Source organism: Balaenoptera physalus (assembly GCF_965194825.1).
Source record: "Balaenoptera physalus genome assembly, chromosome: 9".
Lineage (NCBI taxonomy): Eukaryota > Metazoa > Chordata > Mammalia > Artiodactyla > Balaenopteridae > Balaenoptera > Balaenoptera physalus.
Genome location: NC_138888.1, coordinates 33,771,605 through 33,796,647, shown reverse-complemented (window position 1 = coordinate 33,796,647; position 25,043 = coordinate 33,771,605). Strand labels below are relative to the sequence as shown.

Here is a 25,043-nt window from a genome sequence, read left to right as displayed (position 1 = left end):
ACTTTTACATGAATCCCAAATGTATATATTCTAATTAACAACCTTCAGCATGGGACTTCCCTGGTGGCGCAGTGGTTAAGAATCTGCCTGCCAATTCAGGGGACACGGGTTCGAGCCCTGGTCTGGGAAGATCCCACATGCCGTGGAGCAACTAAGCCTGTGCGCCACAACTAAGCCTGTGCTCTAGTGCCCACGAGCCACTACTGCTGAGCCTGCGTGCCACGACTACCGAAGCCCACGTGCCTAGAGACTGTGCTCCGCAACAAGAGAAGCCACCACAGTGAGAAGTCTGTACACTGCAACGAAGAGTAATCCCCGCTCGCTGCAACTAGAGAAAGCCCGTGCGCAGCAACGAAGACCCAACACAGCCAAAAATAAATAAAAACAAAAACAAACAAAAAAGGACTTTCAGCACTGTCAGTTGACTTTCTTTTAAGGAGAACTTCTTTTATAAAAAGAAACCGTTAAAAAAATTATTTCCTGATTTACCCTATGAGAGAAGATGAGTGTGGAGTAGCAAGCCTGCGATAAAATAAGTATCCTGGGTGCCAGCAGCTTCACTGACTAGCTAATGAACTCACACATTAACCAAACAATTGTGAGATTCAAAGCAGGACCTGAGGGGAACTACCCATGAATATTTGTAATAAATTATTGGAACTGTATGTGCATAGTTGAAACTTAAAATATTAAGTCTGTGTATCCCAAGAATCCAAGTATTCTTTCAGCAATTATTTTTCTGAACACCTACTCTGTGTCTTAAGCACAGACACTGAACAAAAACCAGACCTCTCGTTTCTTTAAAGACCTTTGCAGCCTATGGGAGAAACAGACTATAATCAAATAATCAAGCTAAGAGAACATGAGGTAAGATAAGGAATGGTGTTCTCGAAGGTGTGTCACCAAAGAACGTGATTTTCAGGTCAGGCAGCAGTCATGAGCCACTTCTCTGAGCAAGTGACTCTTGGAGTATGAGTAGGAGCTGGACAGGCAAATTGGGGCAGCGGGTTGGGGAAGGTGTTTAGAGAGAAAGGCTTTAAAGGTTACGTTAAGTATTTGGTACATTATCCTAATTAAATAATATTGACCATTTAGGTTAGGGGTAGACAAACTTACGTTGTGTAGGGCCAGATAATAAACATATGGTGGCAGCTCTTCAACTCTGCTGTTGTAAGGAAGAAGCAGCCATAGACAACACGTGCATGAGTGGGTGTGGCTGTGTTTCAATAAAACATTATTTACAAAAAAAATCAAGGGCAGTATCTTGCATACTCCCTAATTAGGTAAATCCTAAAGTTCCTGCCTTCTTTCCAAATTTCTCCACTGGAAGTGGCACAGGGATATTTGGGGGACGTTAACCGTGCATAGTCAGCAAGCATCAGTGTACTTTATACATTGAAAATTGGGTTCAGAAAAAGAAAATTGGACTTCTCTGATTTTCCTTTGAACTCATGTCATGAGAAGAAAGCAACAGCCTGGTTCATCTGCCAAGAGAAAGAGCATAAAAGACAAAACGAAATGCCAGCAACTGGATTACTAGAGGGAATGAGTGCTAAGAAAATGTTAAAAAGGTTTCTTGAAAAGCACAAATCGCTTGGGAGGTGAACTTGTTCAAAGCATGCATTAACTTGCCTCTTGCTAGAACAAACTGTATTACAAGGCTGTGCTCCAGCTTGTCTGATATACAGCACCTGTGGTCTCCATAGACAACAGACTCTATACTTGAGAAGTACTGAGTTTAGTGCTCATGCTGTAGAGAATGATGTACTGTCATAAAAGTGTTCAGATGAAATCTGGAAAAGCTAAAAAGACTTTAAAAATGTGGGTTTCACTTCCCCTTATAATTATGGTACTAACTTCTTAGAGTAATTTTATAAAACTTTTTTATGCTCAAGTGACCAGTTCATAAAATCCTTGTCAAAATTACATAGCATAGTTAAAATATTTTGGAATTATAACACTAGGCACAATTTAGAAGAAATTTATTACTCAGGATGGGCTAGGTTATGCTGCAGAGACAAACAACCCCAAAATCTCAGTGGCTGTAAGCAACCAACTTTTTTGTCGCTCACAGTGTATGTTCATTGTAGTCAGCACAGGGCTCTACTAATCTTAGTCACTAATGGAGCAGTCATCATCTCAGTGTTGCTGGTGGCCATGATGGAAGGAAAGAGATAGCTCTGGAGCAATTAAATATTTAGCCCAGAAGTGACTCATATTACTTTTTCTCACAGTGCATTGGCCAGAAGTAGTTAAATGGCCCCCACTCACCCATAGTGGGCCAGGGTATACAGCCTTACCATCTGTATGCCCAGAAAGTGGAAAGCTGGGAGTATTTGGCAAACAGCACTCAAGACTATCACACACAGTTTTATATTTGCTTGTATAATTGTTGTATTAATGCTTCTCTCTTCAACTTGGTAGGGAGCATCATAAGAGCAGGGACTGTGATTGATTTTGTTCAGTTTCCTCCATTCAGTGTCTTAAAACAGTGCCTGGCACGCTGAGGGGCTCAAAAAATATTTAAGTGAATGAAGACTTGTCTAGTCTAGCCCTTTGATAATAGATCTTGCAAGATAATGTGCTCTTTCTTGTCATCAAAGTCTTCAGAAGTGTGAGTTCTGTGTAATATAATCGTCGAAGTAGATGTAAAATCACTATTGAAAATTATAGCCCTAAAGTTTCTCTTTAAAACAGGTACTATTTAGAAGGAACTGAGGATAATTTTTTTAAATATCCACCTTTTCCCCACAAGAGCGGGAGACAGTTGAGATGGTGGCACATTTGACCTTGGGGAGTGTACTCTATTGGTTCATACTAATCAAGATTATTCTGCTATAATAAGCAACCCCTCAGTTTTGGTGGCTTAATACAACAAGGTTTTTTCTTCTCTCTCACATTACTTGTCCAACTTGGATTACTAGGGAGGTAGAAAGAGGAGCTCTGCTCAAATAGCCACATTAGGACTGAAACTACTGGGTGCTCCACTGTATGGACAATTGCGGGGCACCTTGACTGATGTAGGGACACCTGGAGAATCCCATGCATCTCCTCCTTTCTTGGCCAGGATGACAAGCACCACTTATACCTGTAGGTCACTGGCCAGAACCCCATCACACGGCCTCACCTAATGCAAGGTATCTGAGTGACGTGGAAGAGCAGATGGGATGTTTGGAGGGCACCACTTTTTCTACCACAGATAATCTCGACAGAGGTAGTTAAAAAGTCTAAATATTTATATGTGGATATGTAGAGGATCCCCTTTGGAACCATGGGGGTTTTATCCTGGATATGGAACCCCCTAGAAAGTAAACTCGTGTTGACACCATGGGGGATAGAGTAGCTCAGTCATGGCTTGCAAAAGCTATCAGTGTAACTGATATGATAAAATGATAGGAAGAGTATCAAATAGGAAATGGATTGGATTTTTAGTGTCATGTCTGGTCTCAATAAATGTAGGCTGTCACTGCTGTTATGGTACAAAACAATGAAAGGTCTGTCTGCTATTAGGAGAAACATTTTATGAATTGTTGTCAACAGTCATTTCTGATATCATATATTAGAACAGTGTAAGGGAAAAAATGGTTATTTTACTTTTCTAGATTGGTGTCATACACAGTAACATTTGTTGTACCTTTTAAAATATTTTGTTGGTTGTCCTGTAGATCCCCGGACTTCCTGCACTATAGCCCACTTGAAATGACACTTCACATATATGAATAACATGCCAGGTTCTGGATTTTCATATTGATTAAAGAGGTTCTCTTTGGTATTTAATTTTCTTTGTAACCAAAAAAGTCCATTCTCTTTTTTTTTTGAGGGACATTTCTCATGGAACAATGGGTCATATTAGGTTAAGTTTAGGAAACTTGTGTTTATCAAGCTGTCTACATATCTGTTAAAAGAATTTCACATCTATAAATAAATAAGCTTATTTTTCCATGGTGCCAGAGAGATAGTGAAACTTTTGTATAAAAATATTTCTACCAGCTGAAATATCATGATTGTTATTCTAATATTCCCTCCACAAATACTTAGTGAACTATGTGTCTGTTTTAGAAAGTTAGGGTAGATATTTTATTTTTTTCTTGCTTCTTGAGAACTTCAATAACAACAAAAGTAGATTTGATTTTAATATGTATATCTTAAGATTTCTTTGAACCAGTACTAATAACATGAAAATAAATTTGGGATACCAATCACTGAACAAATGTAGGATTAGACAAAAGATAGTATTTAGAAAGTCTTAGTTCTTATCCTTCCAGTTTCCCCAAACCAAGCTACATGCTCTTTCCCATATTTCCCTATTTGATGAACGGCATCCCATTCATCCAGATGGCTAAGCCAGAGCCTGGCTTCGTCTTATTCTTTCTGCTCCTCATAGTCACATGTAATTAAGTTTGTCCTGTAGTTTTTAGTCCCTAAATACTTCTTGATTCCCCTCCCTCTGTCCTATTGTTTCTCTGCCAGTGCAGGTCATGTTCAATCTCCCTGCAGTGATCTTTCTGTTATCTACACCTGGTATTATCATTCCCCTGATTAAGTCTTTGGTGGTTTCCCATCCATCAGGATAGAGTTCAAAGTCCTGAGAGTTGGAAATACTTCTTTTCAGGATCTCACCCTTGCCTGCCTTTCTGGCCTCAATTCTCATTACCTGTCTGTACACCATCTGAACCCAAGGCGTTAAAAATGAACTTCCAGTTCCTCCAGAATATCCTATTCTCTCTTGCTGCCTTTCCATTGTAAATGCTGTTCTTACTGCCTTCAACACAAAAACACAATCCCCAATTCCCAGTTCCTCAACTTCTACTCATCTCTTAATTGGCAGTGACTCCTTCTGGAAGCCATCCTGTAATTCCTGGTCAGTTAGGCAGCCCACCCTCTCTGCTTTCACAGCACAGTCTAGCCCTCTAACAGCATGTCACACATTATCAGAATTGTGGTTTTCCTTGCTTGTCTTCTTCACTGCTTTGCTCTTTGAGGATATTAACTGTGTTTTCTTTGTTTATTCATTTTTTATACTGAGAAAATTAAAAAACACAGAAAAAAGAAATACCCACAGTCCTGTCTCTTAAAATAACAACTTTTGACATGTCGTGTTTTCTTTTTCTCACCAAAGAAATAAAACAAAATACAACTAACCTCTATCTCTACCCTAAGTCCTACTCCTCTTCTGCCTCTCTTATAGGAAAGCACCATCATGGGTTTGTGGCCGTTTTCCTTTCCACTAAAAATACTTTTACATATGTATTATATATACATAGTCAATATTGACATTTATGTTTTTACAATTTTTAAAATGGTGTGTACATTCCATAAACTACTATTTGCAATTTTATTTCAATATTATGCCCATATGTATAGGTCTCAAAAACATAATATTGAGTGAATATGTCAAGATGTAGAATGTTAAATAAATTTTAATTTTTGGCAATTTTATGAGTGAAAATGATATATCATTGTGGTCTTCATTTACCTTTTTGATTAATAATGGATTGAGCTTTTTCCCATTGGTCCGTCAGATGCTGCTGACTCTGAATTTCCTGTAAATTCATGTTTTTCACCCCCCAGAGAATGAAAAAGTGAATGTTCACAGGCTTGAGGAAGTGGGAGTATTCTATTATGCATAGGCAGGCAGTGTGGTCAGTAAACATTGTGTTGTGAAAGAATGATAGAAGGAGAGGACGGTGAGGAAGATGCAAGAACACGCTGCTGAGAAGCTTGGATTTGATCATCTGTGGATGGAAATTTATTGATGGACTCTAACTTGAAGAGCAACAGCTTCAGAGCTGGTTTTTAGAAAGTGAGCTTTGAAGGATGCTTTGGAGGTCAAGGCAGTAGGGAAGCAAGAAAAGGGCTTAAAAAATATTGCAGTGGACCAGACAAGAAATGGTAATGGTCTGAAATGAGCAGAGGGAGTGGAGAGAAATGGCTGCACTTGCCATTTATTTAGGAAATTGAATTTCAGGGATTTGGGTCAAGTACACAGGTAAGTATTTTGTGCACATAATACAAATATTAATTGTGACATTTACTTAATATGCACCACTGATAGTTATTTTTCCTTCATTAAACTGAAAATTAAGGTAATCAAACCCAATTAAATATTGTCCTATGTTCATCATTTTATATCCAGTGCTAATACATAAAAAAGTGTACAGTGAATAAATGTAATAGACACATGCACGACTACCTGAATTTTGCAGTGTGGTTATTCTTGCCAATCCCACCTTTTCCTTTCCTGTCTTTCAGTCCTTCTCATTTCCCCGTGCCCCGATATGGTTGACCACCACATCATTCTTCTTTGTTTTATTTTGTTTTCTGCTGTGATGCTGGGACAATTCAGAACTACTAGCAAATTCTCATGTTTAGTCGGACATGATCTTTCTCTGTTCATCAGCTGCTCACATTCTTGCTGTGCTGTAGTCACTATGTATAACTGATTTGACTAATGCCTCCTCATTCCTGGCAGATGTCTGAAAACTTACTTCTCTCATTAAGGACCCATTCACATGTATTTAAACGTGAAGATCATTAGAAACAAGTATCTGGATGTGAACTCCCTCTGCTACTCTCCTTTTCTCTAAACTTCTCATTTTCTCTGTTCAAAACATGGCTGTCTTTCAACTTTCTGTACACCTCTAAAGGAAAAATGCTGTGCCTACAAATTCTGCAGGATCAAATTACAAATTTCTCAGAGTAAAAAGCATTTTTCTATGGATGAAACAAAGTTTCTTTGTAGAGATGAAAAATTTAATGAAGTTTTTGCAATGGGAAAGAGAGACGTTTCTCACGAATCTTACTGGGGTTTCCATCTGAATTTCTATGTAATTTAATCTTGATAGTCAGTTTAGATGGCGAGAGACATGGTTTAGTTAAATTTTATTTGATTCCTTAGTTTTCGGGGGTGGAGTACTTAGGGGGATAGTTTTCAGGGGGCTGTGTTTGTATTACAAAACAACATAAGTTGCCTATATGCACCTTGGGAATCACTTGACTGCATTGAATCGGGATGGAAAATAAAGATTCATGAATATTTCAAAGTTTACTAGAAACTATCATTTTCTTGCTCTTCTGTGTAGATCTTCTACAAATTAATTAGTCAGTAGGTCTGAAGTACATGATTTTTATTATGCATTCAAAGACTGTATCACTTTTTATTCATTTGATATAAATCATAATGTAGTGTCTTGTAAGTACAGCTTTTAAAAAACTCTTGTTCATAGCCTGCCTCATTCTTTTTAGATTTATGTCCATGATGTTCATGGTCCTGAATGTGGACTGGGTCTCTCTGAAGGAAAGTGGGTCAGATGGTTGCTTGTGCAGATTGAGGAGAAACTGATAGCTTCCTGGGCTTTTTTGAAGGGTGCTGTTATATAATACGGATTAGTCAAGGTTTACAGTGCTGTTACCAGCCTGAACACTTCAAACCACTATGCAATTTTAAACTATTCAGTACTTATGGCAAAATTCTGGTCTTTTGATGTTGGGGCAGGAGTAGACATTTTATTGGAAAGTGAGGCAAAAATAAAGACAAAAACATTGGATGATTGTGGGGAAGGGATTGACTTCAATAAGAAATTTTGACTCAAGATCTAGAGGTGTCAACAAAATGGCACACAAAAACAAAGTAAAACTTCGGTTTGGAGCCCACTGGAGAATCTGATATTAATACTCCAATATTTAAAAAATGTTTTATTATGGAAAATTTCAAACATAAAAAATAGAGAATATAGTATAAAAAATTCCAAGTACACATTAGTCACTTCAATAAGCACTACTTATCACCTAGTCTTTTTTTTTTTAAACATCTTTATTGGAGTATAATTGCTTTACAATGGTGTTTTAGTTTCTGCTGTATAACAAAGTGAATCAGCTGTACGTATACATACATCCCCATATCTCCTCCCTCTTGCGTCTCCCTCCCACCCTCCCTATCCCACCCCTCTAGGTGGTCACAAAGCACCGAGCTGATCTCCCTGTGCTATGTGGCTGCTTCCCACTAGCTATCTCTTTTACATTTGGTAGTGTATGTATGTCCATGCCACTCTCTCACTTCGTCCCAGCTTACCCTTCTAGTCTTTTTTTTTTATCTGAAACCCTACTGACTATCCTCTTTCCTCACTGTATTCTTTTGAAGCAAATCCTGGATATCTTATCATATAATCTGTAATCTGCAAATATGTAAGAATGCATCTCTAAAAGACAAAGATTATTTTTAAAAACATAATCCCAATATCATTATACACTAAAAAGTAAACAATAATTATGTTTTATCATCAGTCAATGATAATCTAACATTCCTTTTTTTAAAAATTAATTAATTAATTAATTTATTTATTTATTTATGGCTGTGTTGGGTCTTCGTTTCTGTGTGAGGGCTTTCTCTAGTTGTGGCGAGCAGGGGCCACTCTTCATCGTGGTGCGCGGGCCTCTCACTGTCGCGGCCTCTCTTGTTGCGGAGCACAGGCTCCAGACGCGCAGGCTCAGCAATTGTAGCTCACAGGCCTAGTCGCTCCGCGGCATGTAGGATCCTCCCAGACCAGGGCTCGAACCCGTGTCCCCTGCACCGACAGGCAGACTCTCAACTGCGCCACCAGGGAAGCCCCTAACATTCTTTTTTAATATGTTTGCTGGAATACTTATATAAAGAAAAGCTTTCCATCATTAACTATTTTTTTTAACCCCAGGTAGAGTTCACACAGGAAAACAGATTAAATACTTGATATTTTCCCTTTACTTCCAAGTTTTTGGAAAAATCAGTTAGTTCATTAATCACCTTTAATGGTGACTAGTTGGCTTTTTGCATCTTTTAAAAAAAATTTTTATTGGAGTATAGTTGGTTTATAATGTTGTGTTAGTTTCAGGTGTACAGCAAAGTGAATCCATTATACATATACATATATCCACTCTTTTTTGGATTATTTTCCCATGTAGGCCATTACAGAGTGTTAAGTAGAGTTCCCTGTGCTATACAGTAGTTCCTTATTAGTTATCTATTTTTATATAGTAGTGGGTGTACGTCAATCCCAGTCTTCCAATTTATCCCTCCCTGCCCCTTATCCCCTGGTAACCATGTTTGTTTTCTACATCTGTAACTCTATTTCCATTTTGTAAATAAGTTCATTTGTACCTTTTTTGTAGAGTCCACGTATCTTTTTGAACTCATGGATTTTGAACATATTTGATATCCTTCAATTCATTGTAGTTATCCCTGTCATTGCTTAAATTGCCCCACCTTTGTCTGGTGGGAGTGTTTTCAACTTGGCTTTTTAGTCTTTACAGCTCAATTTTCTTTGCTATTTTCTGTGCTGTCTGGCATATGAAGATGTTGCAGGATTGTCTTGCTTGTGTCTTACTCTTAGAAACAGTCATTTCACACAGGAACTCTGGTCCTTGTAGTGGGAAATGATATTTCTAGGCCACATCTAGGCCTGTAGGGCAATTCACTGTTAATATGTCGGTAGTTTTTAGGTCTTGCAGTGGCTCATGTGGGAAATATGTATTTTTTGATAGTGAAAATACATCATGAGTTCATGCTGGTATGTCCATTTAGGATAATGGGGCTATGTTTAATTTTTTATATTTTATATTGTATCTATTTTCTCATCTACTGAAAGCTTTTATTCCTAATAACTTTTTTGCTCTGTCATGGTATCTCTCTGTCTGTATATGTACTTTTAGAATAATACCAATATTATCATATACAACATAGTTTTTGAAATTATTTTAAAAGAATTCCTAGTCATTATTTTGTACTTCTGAAACATCCCACTAGGCATGTGCAGTCAAATTACCTTTTTTAAAAAAAAATTCACCTGAAAAAATTTTTCTGTGGTTAAGCTACCAACTCTAATCACAGCTTCATTTGTTTTATGTGATTTTTTGCTTTAAGGCATTCCAATTTTTTTTTTTTTTTTTTTTTTTTTTTGGCTGCGTTGGGTCTTCATTGCTGCGCATGGGCTTTCTCTAGTTGTGGTGAGCGGGGGCTACTCTTTGTTGTGGTGCGTGGGCTTCTCACTGCGGTGGCTTCTCTTGTTGCGGAGCACGGGCTCTAGGCGCACGGGCTTCGGTAGCTGCGGCAGGTGGGCTTAGTAGTTGCAGTGCACAGGCTCTAGGGCTCGGGTTCAGTAGTTGTGGCGCACGGGCTTAGTTGCTCCATGGCATGTGGGATCTTCCCGGACTGAGGATTGAATCTGTGTCTCCTGCATTGGCAGGTGAATTCTTAACCACTGTGCCACCAGGGAAGTCCTGGCATTACAATTTTTAAAGTTTTGTTTTTTTTCATAAAAATGTAAAACTTTTTCATAGTTCCAAAGTCAAATCTATGAAATAAAGATATGTTCAGGGAAAACTAGACTCTGTCTCTGTCTATCCATCCTGTTTATTCTCTCCCTTATGTGTCACCATTTTCTTTAGTTTTGGATTATCTTTACATTTTGAGGGGAATATCTCAAAATAGTTTATACAAAGAATCCACTTAAGGGTATTTTTTCCAGTCTTTTGCTACTACAAGTAGACCGAAGGCAATTGTTTTGTGTATGTCTCTTTTATATGTTTTTCACTATGTATTTAAATAGATTCCTAAAAGTGTGATTACTCAGTCAAAGGGTGAACGTGAATATAAATTAGTTAGATATTTTCAAATTCCTCTCGGTGTGGGTATGACCATTTTCCAATCTCAAGACCAGTATATGATAGTGTATTTTTCCCTGCAGATTATCTAACAAATCATGTGTCTAAACTTTATGTTCCAAAGCCTCTGAGGGTATGTCTGATGGTTAGGGAAGAGGAAAAAGGGAAAACTCAGTTTGAAGGGAACAGTCCTGGACTTGAAGTTAAAAGATCCAGGTTCAATTCCTGGCCTGTCAATGACTACGTTTTTGACTTTAGATGGGTTAGTTAACTTTTTTCTTTTGTTCCATAAATCTGTGGTGAAGATTGTGTCAACTGAAAAAAAATGCACAACTTGAGAGTTGTGAGTTAAGTTTTATTTGGGGCAAAATGAGGACTATAGCCCGGGGGATAGCATTTCAGATAGCTCTGAGAAACAGCTCCAAAGAGGCAGGTGGGAAGGTCAGTATATATGTGATTTTTGTGAAAGGGGAGTACATGCAATCAAGCACACATTTTTGCAGAAGGTTGCTGCTACTGTCGTGAAGATTACTGCTAGTCACGAAGAGCAGACGTCACCATGAAGGATTTTAGTGCTTTTCTAGGTTCAAGGAGATGCAAGAATTTGGCTTATAAAATCTTCTCCTGAATATATCTAACTATCTGAAGACCTGTTCTGCCAGTTTTTCCCAGAGAACAGAGGGCCTCACTCCTCATCTCCACCCTGAATTCCTTTCAGGGGGTGTTGAAGGTCAGCAGCTGCAGCGGCTCATAGTTTAATCCTTTTAGAGGTAGATGGCAAGTTCCAGTTTGTACCTGACAGTTGAATGAGGTGATATTATGAAATATATGATAGAATACCTTATCATAGTAGTTACTCAGCCTGCAGTTTTCAAATGTAAAGCAATTGAGATTTTTTAACTATTCGGAAATTTCTAACAGTGTTTTGATGAGAACAGAAAAGGGGATATCTATTACTGACCAATGATTTTAGGATCACCACTATCCTAGATGTTATGATAATCTCTAGTGCCCCCTCCAAAGGCCAAAGTCCATGTTGAACAATAATTATAATAATAATAAGTATGTATTACATTTAAAACTTATATGCCAAACACTTTTCCTGAATTAAAAATTATATAATTATAATTATCACAAAACTCTGTAATATAGAGATTAACCCCATTTGACAGATAAATAAACTGGGTAAGAAAGGCTTAGTGATTGCACAAGTTCATGTAGCTACTATGGTTGAATCAACTTTTGAAATCGACAGTCTGCAAGTGTACGTGCATGAGTGTGTGTGTGTGTGTGTGTGTGTGTGTGTGTGTGTATTTGGATGTTTGGGTTTGAGGGAAGAAAAAGTTCAGTTCAACAAATCAAAACCAGTTCAGTGCCTTATAGATAGTATGACTACATATCCTTGTTTGCCCAGGACCATGCCGGTTTACACTTCATATCCTGATACAACTGCTAGTAGCACCAACTTTCATTCTTAGAAGTTACCCTACTTAGGAGTAAAAAGAAGCTATAACCCTGTAGGCAATTTGTGAAGTGGCTTAATGTTATAGTTGTTCAAAGAGTTTAGTGGAAGAATCTTCTCTCCTAAATTAAAGAAAGACCATTGAAAACATCACCCTCCCGGTGGGTGGTCTGCTAACTTCTTTATAGTACCTGGGGGTTAATTCAGCCTGCAAAGGTGATAAACATCCCCTTAGAGTTTAGGTCTCTACTGGAGCTCAGTCTGAAGTTGTAGAGAAGAAAAAGAGCACGCTGCTCTCCATGCTGGTCACTGATTCCTCACATTTTAACAATGTATGTATTCCCAGGGCTTAGATTAGTGCTTGGCACAAACTGATCACTTAATGTTTTTTGAATAAATGAATGACCCTTAACTGGTCTCTTGCTACTGTGATGGAAATAAAGTTAGCTTAACCAGAGTACTCACTTAAGTTGAATACTCACCTAAATATTTACATTCATATTAATTCACCTTCTTTTTTCAGAGAAAAATGTCACCAACTTGAACTGGAAATGCCTTTTTCAAATTATGTCACTATATTTGTTTTTTTAAAGGAAAATCAGGAACCAGGGTAACTCTGTCAGCCAAAGTCATAGTTTGTTTTTTTTTTTTAATTCATTTTATTCAAGTATAGTTGATTTACAATGTTGTGTTAATTTCTTCTGTACAGCAAAGTTATTCAGTTATACATATATATATTCTTTTTCATATTCTTTTCCATTATGGTTTATCACAGGATATTGAGTATAGTTCCCTCTGTTATACAGTAGAACCTTGTTGTTTAGTCATAGCTTGGTTTTATTTTGCTTATTTACTTTATTATTTTTATTTGTGCAAGTACTGCTCAACATTTGATCTGATAATCAGCACGTGAAATGTTAGTCTATTTAGAGAGTGCACCATGGTAGGACAAGTGAAGGAGTTTTAAAAGGGGGCATGACAGTGCAAATTTAGTGGAAAAAAAAATAAAGTGTCCACTTGTTAATGAAATAGGCTTGCTAGTGCCAAACCAATGCACAGGCTATGAAAATGTGATCCTGGGCAAGTAACATTTTATTTTCTCCATCAAATGCATTTTTCAATAAAAAATAAACACATTAGGTATGGACAAATGTTTTACTAAAGGAGTTTTAGGTATTAAACAAAACCTGCTAGGCCAGCCTAAGACTAAGGCACTAGAATAATGTACATTACATATGCTACCATGGGCATGAGAAGGGATCAGGAGGCACGGAGCCCAATACTGCGTAAGCATTGCCTGGACAATTAAATAGTGATTGGTATTCTCATAAGTTCTCAGAATTTAGAATAAATTAGAAATATTTTTTTTTCTTTAAGTCTTTGAAATCATAGGACTAAGAGAAATTTGGTTCTCCACATTTTTTTTCTATGTTGATGGAGATTAAGTTTCATCTGAATTGAGCCAAATAAATTAAAACTGAAGCATTTGATTTAGAAAACTCAGAAATTTCTTCATGCTAAAGTTGTTCATTTATCAAGTCTATTAGATTCACTTCAAATTAATAGGATATGGAATAAAAATGAAATTATCCTTTCCTAGTCAATTAAATGAAAAACAGGACAAAATTGTTCTATAAAGTAATATTGAGTTTCTAGAAGCCAAAGGATTGTCTTCACAAAAACATTTTATAAAGAATGGCAGTGGTGGTGATGTGTGGGTGTAGGCTGCTTAAAAATAATGATTATCTAGAAGATATTATGACTATGTGGGTCTGGCTTCTTGAATTCTGTAATATTTAGTTAAACAAGTTTGTTGATACTTTATATATATATATATATATATTTTTTAATTACTGAAATAGGGCTCCATCCTTCAAAATTTTGACAACTGAATTGTAGTAAAGCATATACATGTGAAACATTTGTTCTAAAATTTAAAAACTGTAAAAATTAAATATAAATTATGAGGATGGAGTAATGCAGAGAAGAATCATGTGAACTTAATTTCTTTTGAGTGAGTGAAATCATGCATGGTGCTCAAATATGCTCCGTTTATAAAACATCAGTTTACAAAATAGGATTCAAATAGCCTGCATGGGCTATGTAAGAATAGACCTTTGAATCTGTGTTGAAATTCTTGATGTACCTTTTCTAGCTGGCTACTAGAAAGCAAGACATTTTCCTCTCCTGCCTCAGGTACTCTGCCTATTAAATCTCTGCCTCACAGAGCTGTCCTAAGAATTACAGATAATACATACAAGGACCTGGCACATAATAAGAGCTTATAAAATGTAACTTACTATTTTTCACTTCACATCAAACTTCATTGATATTTATAAAAGCCAGTTTTCTAGATAATTTGCTAAATAGAACTAAGAGTAGTTATAAATGTTTATTATTTTTAAATGCTTTCTATTTATTATGGCCACTGCTGAAATATTACTAAACTCAAAGCTCTAGCACAAGCCAGGATATCTCATATAGCTTTGTTTCAGAGAAGTGTTTATCAGGCTTCTGCAGCACACAATATGTAGTTAGCTTTTTTTGTTTTTCAGCTCTTCCTCGGCCTGTGCTTTTCAGAAAAAATATTATTCTCTTTTGTATTTCCTGTTGGTTCCCTGAAGGGTGTAATTATTCTAATTATTGATTATTTATGGTTTAATTGGGGACAATTTTATTGTAACTCATGGGAATAAAACAACAACAAATGAGATGCATGTGAAACATCTCAGAAATGTGTATCTAACAAAGAAAACATATATCTTCAAATATGAACATGCATTTAGAGCCTGGCTGGCTGCCCGAGCTCCTAATAAGTTGTTCTGTGCTTCAACTTCCTATTATAATAGATCCTGCTAATGGAAGCTCTGGGTCCACAGCTAGAGGTAATAACACCCGATAGAGTTTTGTGTCTGGGAAGAAGTGGACTTCTTTGTGATGAGCTTATTAAATATTTATTGGTTTGCCTTAAGCCAAGTACATGGTAAAAGACTAGTTTGTATTTTTGTTTTGTTTTCAAGCAGGCCACTTTGACTCTTATTTATCTTGCCTTAATCAGAGAGTTCATTGTTGAAAGCTTTAATCTGAAATACTTTCATTGTGTGTTGTTTGTTACCTAAAACAAATGAGCTAAAATTAGTTTTTAATTGAGCTGTGAGGACTTGTCAGTACATAAATCACACAATATTATATGTTTCTATATATGCATAAAGAGGATATTTTAATCAGCATGGGTTCCTGTATTTAAAGGTTGAAAGAACTACTCTACACATCTAAGAATGTAGGTATTAAAAATGCTTTTTAATCATTATAAAGGGGACAATTTCAATGTTATTTCTTTAATGTTGGGTAGAAGATTGTGATTCAATCAGTTTAAACAAGTATAAACATAGAGATGATCATTTAGGTTGAATTTTGGTTCAAAGAATAAATTCTTGGGATTTAGGGTATTGTACAATCTGTCCCATACAAAGGGTAAAATCACCTTCTTGTGATTTTTGTTTATTTTTTTTCCTGAGAGCAGCATCCTGCTGGGAAGCTTACTTTATTCTCCTAGGTTTGCTTCCTCCTACTTTTTTTTTCCCCTAACAATGATGACTGGTTTACAAACAGAAATTTGTATCAATTGATATAGTCCTTTTTCCTTCTGCTGTCCTGAAATATGAAACACTCTATTGTTATATTTTGGTAAAACTAGTGCTCCCCAAAATGTAAATGGATGAAAACGCTACAATCTATTATGGAAGCAAAAACTTCTTCATATGTGCTTTACAAATTTTTCAAAGTAAAATACAGTCATGTTTGTATAATCACATAAAAATTCATTTTAGAATTCTTCACAGTAAATTGAAGAAGGTAAAGCAATCTGCTTCTCATATTAAATAGTGAAGCAAAAAGCACGATTTTAAGAAACTCTTCCTGTTTTGTTAGGATACAAAAGTCTGTGACAGTTGCTGACTTCTTTAAGAAATCTTTCAGGAGAAACTTATGGTTGGCTATGAAATCTATTTTAAGATAAAATAAAATGATATTGGAATTACATACCTAATTCATTGGTGAAATATTTGAGCAAACTGACCATTTGAGTTTTAATTTTCAAAAGTATTTCCTGTGTACTCTTGATATCTGTACATCTGTTTAATTTCCAGCGAAAGCAAAACCCTGGAATTAGGCTCATTTGAGTATTAACTTGAGAAATGCATTCGTGGTCTAGTAATTTTCTTTTATGTCCACATTATTTTAAATCACAGCATGAATTTGCCACTGTATTCTATGGCCAGAGCACATTTATTGTGGATTATTTAACCCTTTTTATATTATAGCATATATATTATAGCATATATATTATAATATAGCATATATTATAGCATATATATTATAGCATATATTATAGCATATATATTATAGCATATATATTATAATATAGCATATATTATAGCATATAGTATAGAATATAGTAGAATATATATATATAGTATAATATATATATAGCATATAGTATAGAATATTATAGAATAATTGAATAATTTAAAAATTTTAATGCAGTGATAGAGCCTTGGCATTTATAGATTTACCCTTTATAGTTACAAATCTTTCAGTTTCAGATATTTGTGAGAAATCTACAAGGTGTGTAATACACTATGAAATTTTTAAGGACAGTCATTTTTGCTCTGACTTCAGTTATTGGCAGCCAGTAAGTGAGTCCAGCTGACTACACAGTACCAACATTGCAGTGTGGTTGTCAGTTAATTAACACCTTATATTAACTTTTAAAAAGTAATAAAAACTTTGTTTCATAGCAGGAAGTGGTACCTAAAAAGAAGTTCAACTTCTAGTCATTTAAATTTTTTATGCATTATGAGATTTGTGATCCAAAGATATATCCCTCAAGAATGTTATGGTCTTACTGAAGTTAGAGACATTTCTTATTCTATGATCAGGTTATTTCAGGAGTTGGGATGTAGCCCTCCATTAAATGAGAAATGTTGCAAATTAGAAATAGTTTGCAACTATAAGGCATTCAAATAATTATCATCTTTGATAAAAATCTTTTTTTTTTTTTTTTTTTTTTTGCAATTTAGGGTATCTGGATATGAGACCCAGGAATTGGCATTTAAGGAGAACTACACACACACACACACACACACACACACATACATACACATATCATGCTTTCACATTTAAATTTAAATAAAACGTCTATATTCTGCAGTATCCAATTACATTTATGTTTAGTGAAGAGTAGGAAGAGTGTAATTCCTGACTAGCTAGGTTAGGGTAGGAAGAAACCAATTGTATATTTTGTGCAGTAACATTTCAGTGTTTCCACATGGCTTTTGTCCTTTTTGTCTTCACTGTTTATTGACAGTTTTGTTGTAGATACTTCATGTGCATCACCTCATTGAATCTACTGCTGTGAAGAGAAAACTATAACTAAAGTTGGGACAATGTCAAAGTAAGGTCCAATTCTCAGTTATATACTAGGCTATCCAAAAGGAGAATGGAAATTTCATTTAAGATAGCAGAATGTTTTGTTTTAAATAAAAATATTTTGGGTTTCATATGCCAGATACATCGCTGGTACTTCTTAATTTCTCTACCTGTCAATGAGAACCATCCCTGAGATACACTGCAAAATCTTTCTGCGGATGAAATCACTGAACCCCAGCAGTGAGTGCCATGGATTATTTATTTTAAATGACAACAGCCACATTTTTATGCACGTATATCGATCGTGCCAAAAACATCCTGACTGGAAAGCTGAAGAGAAAATGAAAAAGTACTCTCTTTTTCGTATGAAAACATTACTAGCAGCAGAAACTGGAAAATGATCCACCAAGAGTTTAGATATAATGTACATGGAGCCTGACTTAACAATGAGTGAACAGTTACTTCTCACAAATTTCAGTAACATTGTCTTGACAGTGGTTCTGGGTGCCTTCGTGTTGCTAGGCAACTCAAAAGGGGATGGGAAATTTACACTCAAATTTATTTATATGTTAGATTTTATACATATTATATTGAGAATATATTACACACATCATTACAGGCTAGTTGTACATTTCTGTTCTCTTTTGTGTGAGCTTTTCAGCATATACATGAAAGACACTCTTACCTGCATCCTTGCTCCCCCCTTTTTTTGAAAATTAACATAGCCCTAATATACATATTGTTATGGTTGACTATTCTGGCTACATGAAAGAAAATTTGTAGCTTTTTTATGCAGAAGTAATAGTTTTTTAAAAAACATAAACTTTACAATGTGTGTGTGTGTTCGTGCGGGGAGGGAGAGGCAGTGTTTTTTAAACAAGAAATCTATGAAAGAAAGGAGTAGTGTCTTTGTTCCACATGTTCCTTTCATTTAATTACTATGATTAATAGACTCAGAGAAAAATTAATAGAAAGTTTAAATCCAGTGAGATATTAAGGGTCCAAACTGTGGCTATTTTAATTAAAGACTAATCAGCTTGGGCTTTTTGAGCAATACTCTGTGGTGTTTAATAAACTGGTAGGCTAATTTCAAGTGGGAGTATTATACTTGAGGACTGGAGTGGTTTTGTGAATCAAATTTTAAGAGTTAATGCTATGTCAATGCTAAGAACCAGAGAATTAGATATTTATGACAGAAGAGCTTTAAGGAATGGTGCATAATGGATTGTGACAGCTGGAACTGCTGAAAATTGGTGGTCCAAATCAAAAGGATAGATTAGGAATCTCTGTCGTATGATTACACACCTGTAACTGTGAGAAGGACAGGTGAGAAAAGCAAGGAATACCAAGGATTTTTATTTCAAGGAAGACTCCCAGGATTTGGGGTATCCGTTATCTTATTAGTTTACTCAGTTTGCAACTAGCTGAATGGTCCAAATTTGTGAATGAAGATGTTTTTAGTGTATCACACCAAGGTTATGGAACCATTCCGGGACAGTAGGCCAGAGTTTATAATACCTATGCTAAAGGAATACTAAAGGGATGGAATCTGATCTATTTAGAGTCTGATACACTTTGAGTTTCTTATGGTAGTTTGAATCAATATTTAGCTGAGTGCTTTTTGTTTATTTATTTGTGTTGTTACCATTTGATCGAACCTATGTAGTTTTATCTTTGAAACTGAAGATTAAATTGGATGTAAGTTCCACTGTATATTTTACCAAGATTACTTTTAAAAATAACACTTATTATACAAATCCTGATCACATATCTAATACAATCTTCTACCCCATAGAAGTTTAGAGATAGTTAAAAAGTATCCTCATGGGTATAGTTTTATGGGCAGAGAAAATAAAGAACATGTAAAAGTTTATCACATTGAATTATATATAGTCAATAGAAATTATTTTCTGAGTGAAAATTCTCATAGATATTATGTCAGATAATATATGTGTTTAACATAATTCTATTATACTTAGCATAATACTGTATTTACCTGGATAGTTAAAGAAGGTTTCATAGGATGAAGTTGAGAGGGTTGATAAGAACCTGATATTTGGTAGAGAAATCCCATGATTCGTTAGATTTGTGACTCATCAATGACATATTCAATTACTTAATATTTGTGAATTTCAGAATTTATGGTAAATATTATGACTTAGCATATCTTTGTTATTTCATGATTTGAATCTGATTCTCTTATAGATGAATTTCTGGGTTCTATCTATCTATATTTTTCATGCTACTTTCATTTTAATTTTCAAAAATTGAATTCAGATATCATTTTCCTTATTATATGCTATCAAACAACCCACTTGACTGATTTTTCTTTTTTTGATTAGTGAATTTTTATGTTAGTTATTACCAGTTTTTGCATAAAAATACATTTATATGGCTTAATTTCTCTTAGTTATATTGACCAAAAAAGAGTATAATTACTAGACTTGGTGTATACTGATTTTTTTTTTGTATAGATGGCTAAGGAAATATTGAACTCTTTTTTTTTTTTTTTTTTTTACTATTTTTCTTTAGTTTTTCCTTTCTAAATCAATTTTTATTTGTTCATTTATTTTTCTTCCTTTATATTGAGATTTAATGGATATATAGCACTGTATAATTTTAAGGTGTACAGCATAATAATTTGACTCACATACATCATGAAATTATTATAACAATAAATTTAGTGAACATCCATCATCTCATATAAGTACAAAATTAAATAAGTAGAAAAAAATTTTTTGTGTGTGATGAGAACTATTAGGATTTATTCTCTTAACAATTTTTGCATTTAACATACAGCAGTGTTAATTATATTTATCATGTTTACATTCCTAGTACTTATGTATCTTATAACTGGAAGTTTTAGCACCTTTTGATGGCCTTCATCCAATTCCACACGCCCCCTTTTTTTTTTAATACTATTTTTAGATTTTTGACATGTATATAGTCAAACCTTACTCTCCTATTACTTCCCTTTTATTCATTCTATTAATTTGTGTATGAATTTAATATTTGCTAATATGTAATATAAAAGTGAACAAAACAGATAAGGGCTTTGTCCTTATGGCGCTTATAAGTCTAATGCAGGAGATAGCCAGTAAGTAATTAAACAATATAACTATATATACAGTTAGTTCTAAGAAGGAAATAAACAAGACAATGTAATAGAAAGTCATTGTGTCAAGTTATTTTAGATGAAATGGCCAGAGAAGACTATATGTGGAGGTGACATTACAACTGAGAGAAGAAGGATGAGAAAGAGGCTGGCAAGTCAAGAGTTGGGGAGATAAGCTCATAAGGCAGAATGATGAAAAAGTGGATAGGCATAATAGTAAGAAAGAGTTTGGTGGGTTCAAGAAATGGCCAGTGCGACTAGGGTAAAGTAAGGGAGGGGAAGAATAATGTGAGTCAAGGTTGAAACTGTAGGTACAAGCTGGCTATTCAAGAGTTCATACCTGTGATAAGATGTTCAAATTTTCCAGTGAATTTTAAGTAAAAGAATGAAGCAGCTTTCTTAAAAGAGAAATGGAGTTGAGGAGGTTTGTTATGCAGTGATTTTAATGATGGATCATGGAATCATTAAGCCAGGGAGGAGGGAATGATGGCAGGAAAGAGAGGATGGATAAGAGAAAGGACCATGATTGTTGTAATGGGGTACAAGAGTGAGTGAGCTGAAAGGATAAGGTGGTGTGGTGAATGCCAGGTCTAGGGAGGAGCCCTGAGGGTGGGTACTGGAGATGGAGAGGCATAAAAGAGGTTGATGAGGAAGTCAAGGACCTGAACACTGGGTGAGTCACATGTGTTGATTTTGCAGTTACACAAGGAGAGGTGGGAAGGAAGATGAACCAGAAACTATGTCTTTAAAATGCCTAGAAGGTGGTTTTATGAAAGCAGTGGGGGATGTAGTAGGTGGTATAGCTTGATGATAGAAGCTTCAAATAAGCTGAAATTTCTGGAGGGAAAGAGGAAACTGATTTGGTAGTAGCAGCAAAGAGGAGCAAGGTGGACATGTAAACTACTGCTATGTCTTGAAACATTTTAGAAAAATAAGTTTCCAAATCAGAGGTACGATGATGGTGGTTATTTTCAGTCAAATACAGTCGTGTCTCAATACTCACTGATTTACACGCATATGTATTTCTGAACAATTTAGCAAGGATGTATTTCTGTGAGAGCAGGGATCATGTTTGTTTTGTGGACTGTTGAATCATCGGAGCCTAGCATATTGTCCTCTTAGTAAATACAGTTTGACTGAAATTCATTTACTAAATTGTAAACTAAGTTTCTTGTTTTTCTTACTTTGATTTTAATTTGCAAATTAAGAACAATGTACTTTTCTTATTTTCTGGCTTTATTTATAATTCTTTTTCTTATATTCTATTATAGTATATGCACATATTTTGACATGTTCTAATTATTGTCAAATTATAAACACAATATCTTTTTGATGCTTCATAATATTCTATTATATGGAATTTAACACATTTCCCACTAAACTCATTTCAGGACGTATTTATAGTTAGTGCCTGTTGACACAATTTCACCCTGGTTTCAATTTATGTGATCCAAATGTTCAAGTGAAACCTTAAGGAATTATCAGATTCCTCAATAACATTCAAAACTTCTATAAAATATCTACTGAGTTGTCAGAAATTTATTTTGGAAAGAAAAAATATACTGGAAAGAAAATTCTACTTTAATGTGTGTTATTTTGGATAAATACTTCTATAAGTTATGATTTACTATCCTTTTTGTGTAAAAATGCTAAGGTTTCTTTCCCAGAGTTTATTCTCAGTGTTTATGTTGGCCGCTGAGGTTAGGCTTGTGTAAGGCAGTGAGTTTAAGTTCTCCCTCGTTTTTCTCTCCATCCCCCCTTCCTTCTTTCTTTGTTTTCTTCCTTCTTCATTAATTTTTATAGATAACACACCTCACATTTTTCTTGGAGGAGGAGGAGGGGATAATGATTGCTCCATTCTTAGCCCACTCAAATATCTCAGCCTTGAAATAAAAAAAAAATGATTTACTAACGTTATCTATTGTGGGTTTTTTTTTTTTTTTTTTAAATGGCTAAAACAGCAGCATTTTCCTGTCTGTCCTGATTTTTTTTTTTTAATTAATTAATTTATTTTTGGCTGCATTGGGTCTTTGTTGCTGTGCCAGGGTTTCTCTAGTTGTGGCGAGCAGGGGCTATTCTTTCGTTGCGGTGCTCGGGCTTCTCATTGCAGTGCTTTTCTTGTTGCAGAGCACGGGCTCTAGGCGCGCGGGTTTCAGTAGTTGCAGCCCATGGGCTAAGTAGTTGTGGATCGCGGGCTTTAGAGTGCAAGCTCAGTAGTTGTGGCGCACGGGCTTAGTTGCTTCGCGGCATGTGGGATCTTCCCAGACCAGCGCTTGAACCTGTGTCCCCTGCATTGGCAGGCAGATTCTTAACCACTGTGCCAGCAGGGAAGCCCTATTGTGCTTTATATAATAAGATAATATAAAGAAAACTTGCTTTTTTAGCATTTTATTTGTAAATTTTTAAATTAATTTTTATTGCCTTTACAATGTTGTGTTCATTTCTTGCTGTACAGCAAAGTGAATCAGTCATAAGTATACATATATCCACTATTTTTTAGATTTCCTTCCCATTTAGGTCACCACAGAGCATTGAGTAGAGTTCCCTGACTATACAGTAGGTTCTCATTAGTTATCTATTTTATACATAGTAGTGTATATATGTTAGTCTCAATCTCCCAATTCATCCCATCGCCCCCTTCCCCCCCTTGGTAACTGTAAGTTTGTTCTCTACATCTGTGACTCTGTTTCTGCTTTGCAAATAAGTTCATCTGTACCATTTTTCTAGATTCCACATATATGTGATATGGTACGATATTTGTTCTTCTCTTTCTGACCTACTTCACTCTGTATCTGCCCTCCAAAAGGAGGAACAGGTGAGGATTATCCTACCTGATGATTTTTTTTAGCATTTTAATACTGGTATTTTACTAAATTTTTGAGTAATTGATAACTTGTCGACTTCTCATTACTTTAAAATATTTCCAATAATTTAATAGTAATTGTACAATTTAAATTAACTCCAGTTCCTATGCTAAATACACAGAGACTAATAAATTGTTGTTGAAGGAATAGTTACAATAGTTTCATTCTAGAAAAGTTTTCCAATTATTCTATAGCTCTGTAGATTGACCCAAAGATGCCTCAACTCAAGGGAAAGAATATATCTATATTATATATAATTTTATATATATATATATATATAATTTTTGTGTTTCTGTCCCTTTTTATATTTATTTATCTACCCATTAGCTCCATATTTCTAGTTTTTGTTAGGGGAGATCCTACTTTCAAGTGTTTCCTATTCTCATGCTTTTTCTTCAGAACTATCTGTTTGAGATTTATTGTATTTTTAAAGAAAAGATATGTAAGTGTGATATAATTATTCTTATGTTTTGGTTAAAAAAAAAAGAAGAACCTAAGATTGAAAAGTGCCCATCAGTGTCTCTGATGGCAAAGCCTAATGTTAGGCATTTATCATAAATGCCTAATGATCAGTATTTAATCAGTCTATAATTAAATATATAATATTGGCAGCAGATATCACAGGCTAGGTGAGAACCAACTTGTAAAGTGTTTAAAATGTGATCTTCGATTATTGAAACCCAGAGACGTCATTTATGGTTATGATCATATATAGGAAATTGTATTGCTCTCTGCATAACACTTTTGTAGAATTTTAATGTGAAATTTTAAAGTGCTTTTTGCTAAGAGTTTAGTGTCTTTTTACTACTTGTGTCAACAGATTTCTTTTAGGAAGAAATGGGTGATAATCTTATTTTGTTTTAGCTGCCTTAAACCTACTTGTTTCGATCATAGCGGCTGGGCACTAGTCATTGTGACCTCTCATTTCTTCCTCTATATTCCTGATCTTGATGAAGAGCCCCATTCACCCATTATCCACACCACAAGCCATACCATGGAGGCCACTTTTACAGTTGCCATCCACTCAGCCACCAAGTGCTGTGGGTATTGCCTCTGACATCTTTCTAAAAGCCTTCTGCTTCTTTCCAGTCCTACAGCCACTACCTTCATCCAGAATCTAAATATTTCTTCCTTTAATTTCTGAACAGCCTCTTAAGTTAGTCATCTGCCACCCTCTCTTCCTTCTCCCATTCGCACATCTCTGTTGCTTAATATTCTCGTAAGGATGCCATAGTCTCCAATTTAAAGTTTATATTGGAACTTTTAATAAGACAGGCATCCCCTTTATAATCTGGTCCCTGTTCATCAGCCCAACCTAATCTTTGACACGCCTTGCATTGACGCACTGTGCTCTTGTCATGCTGAGTGCTTCGTAGTTATTGCACAGTGAACCTGCATACACTTTCTCAAAGGTTGCCCCTTCTGCCTCCCTTCTCCTAAACTTCCTATTATTTGCATGGGCAACATGTCCTCACCTTTTAAGAATTTCCTGAAATAATCCCCTGATGTCCTAATCTTTTAACAGTCACCACTCTGA

At 35.4% G+C, this 25,043-nt stretch overlaps 1 protein-coding gene and 1 long non-coding RNA gene across 3 annotated transcripts in view; one reads left to right on the top strand and one right to left on the bottom strand.

The window, feature by feature from the left end:
• Positions 1–25,043, top strand: part of LAMA2 (laminin subunit alpha 2) — a 622,418-nt gene that overhangs the window by 90,032 nt on the left and 507,343 nt on the right. The window lies entirely within an intron of this gene.
• Positions 165–16,419, bottom strand: LOC309666718. The gene is made up of 2 exons (XR_014267259.1): positions 12,592–16,419; positions 165–12,066 (listed from the first exon to the last, which is right to left on the bottom strand). It is a non-coding gene; the product is annotated as an uncharacterized lncRNA (long non-coding RNA).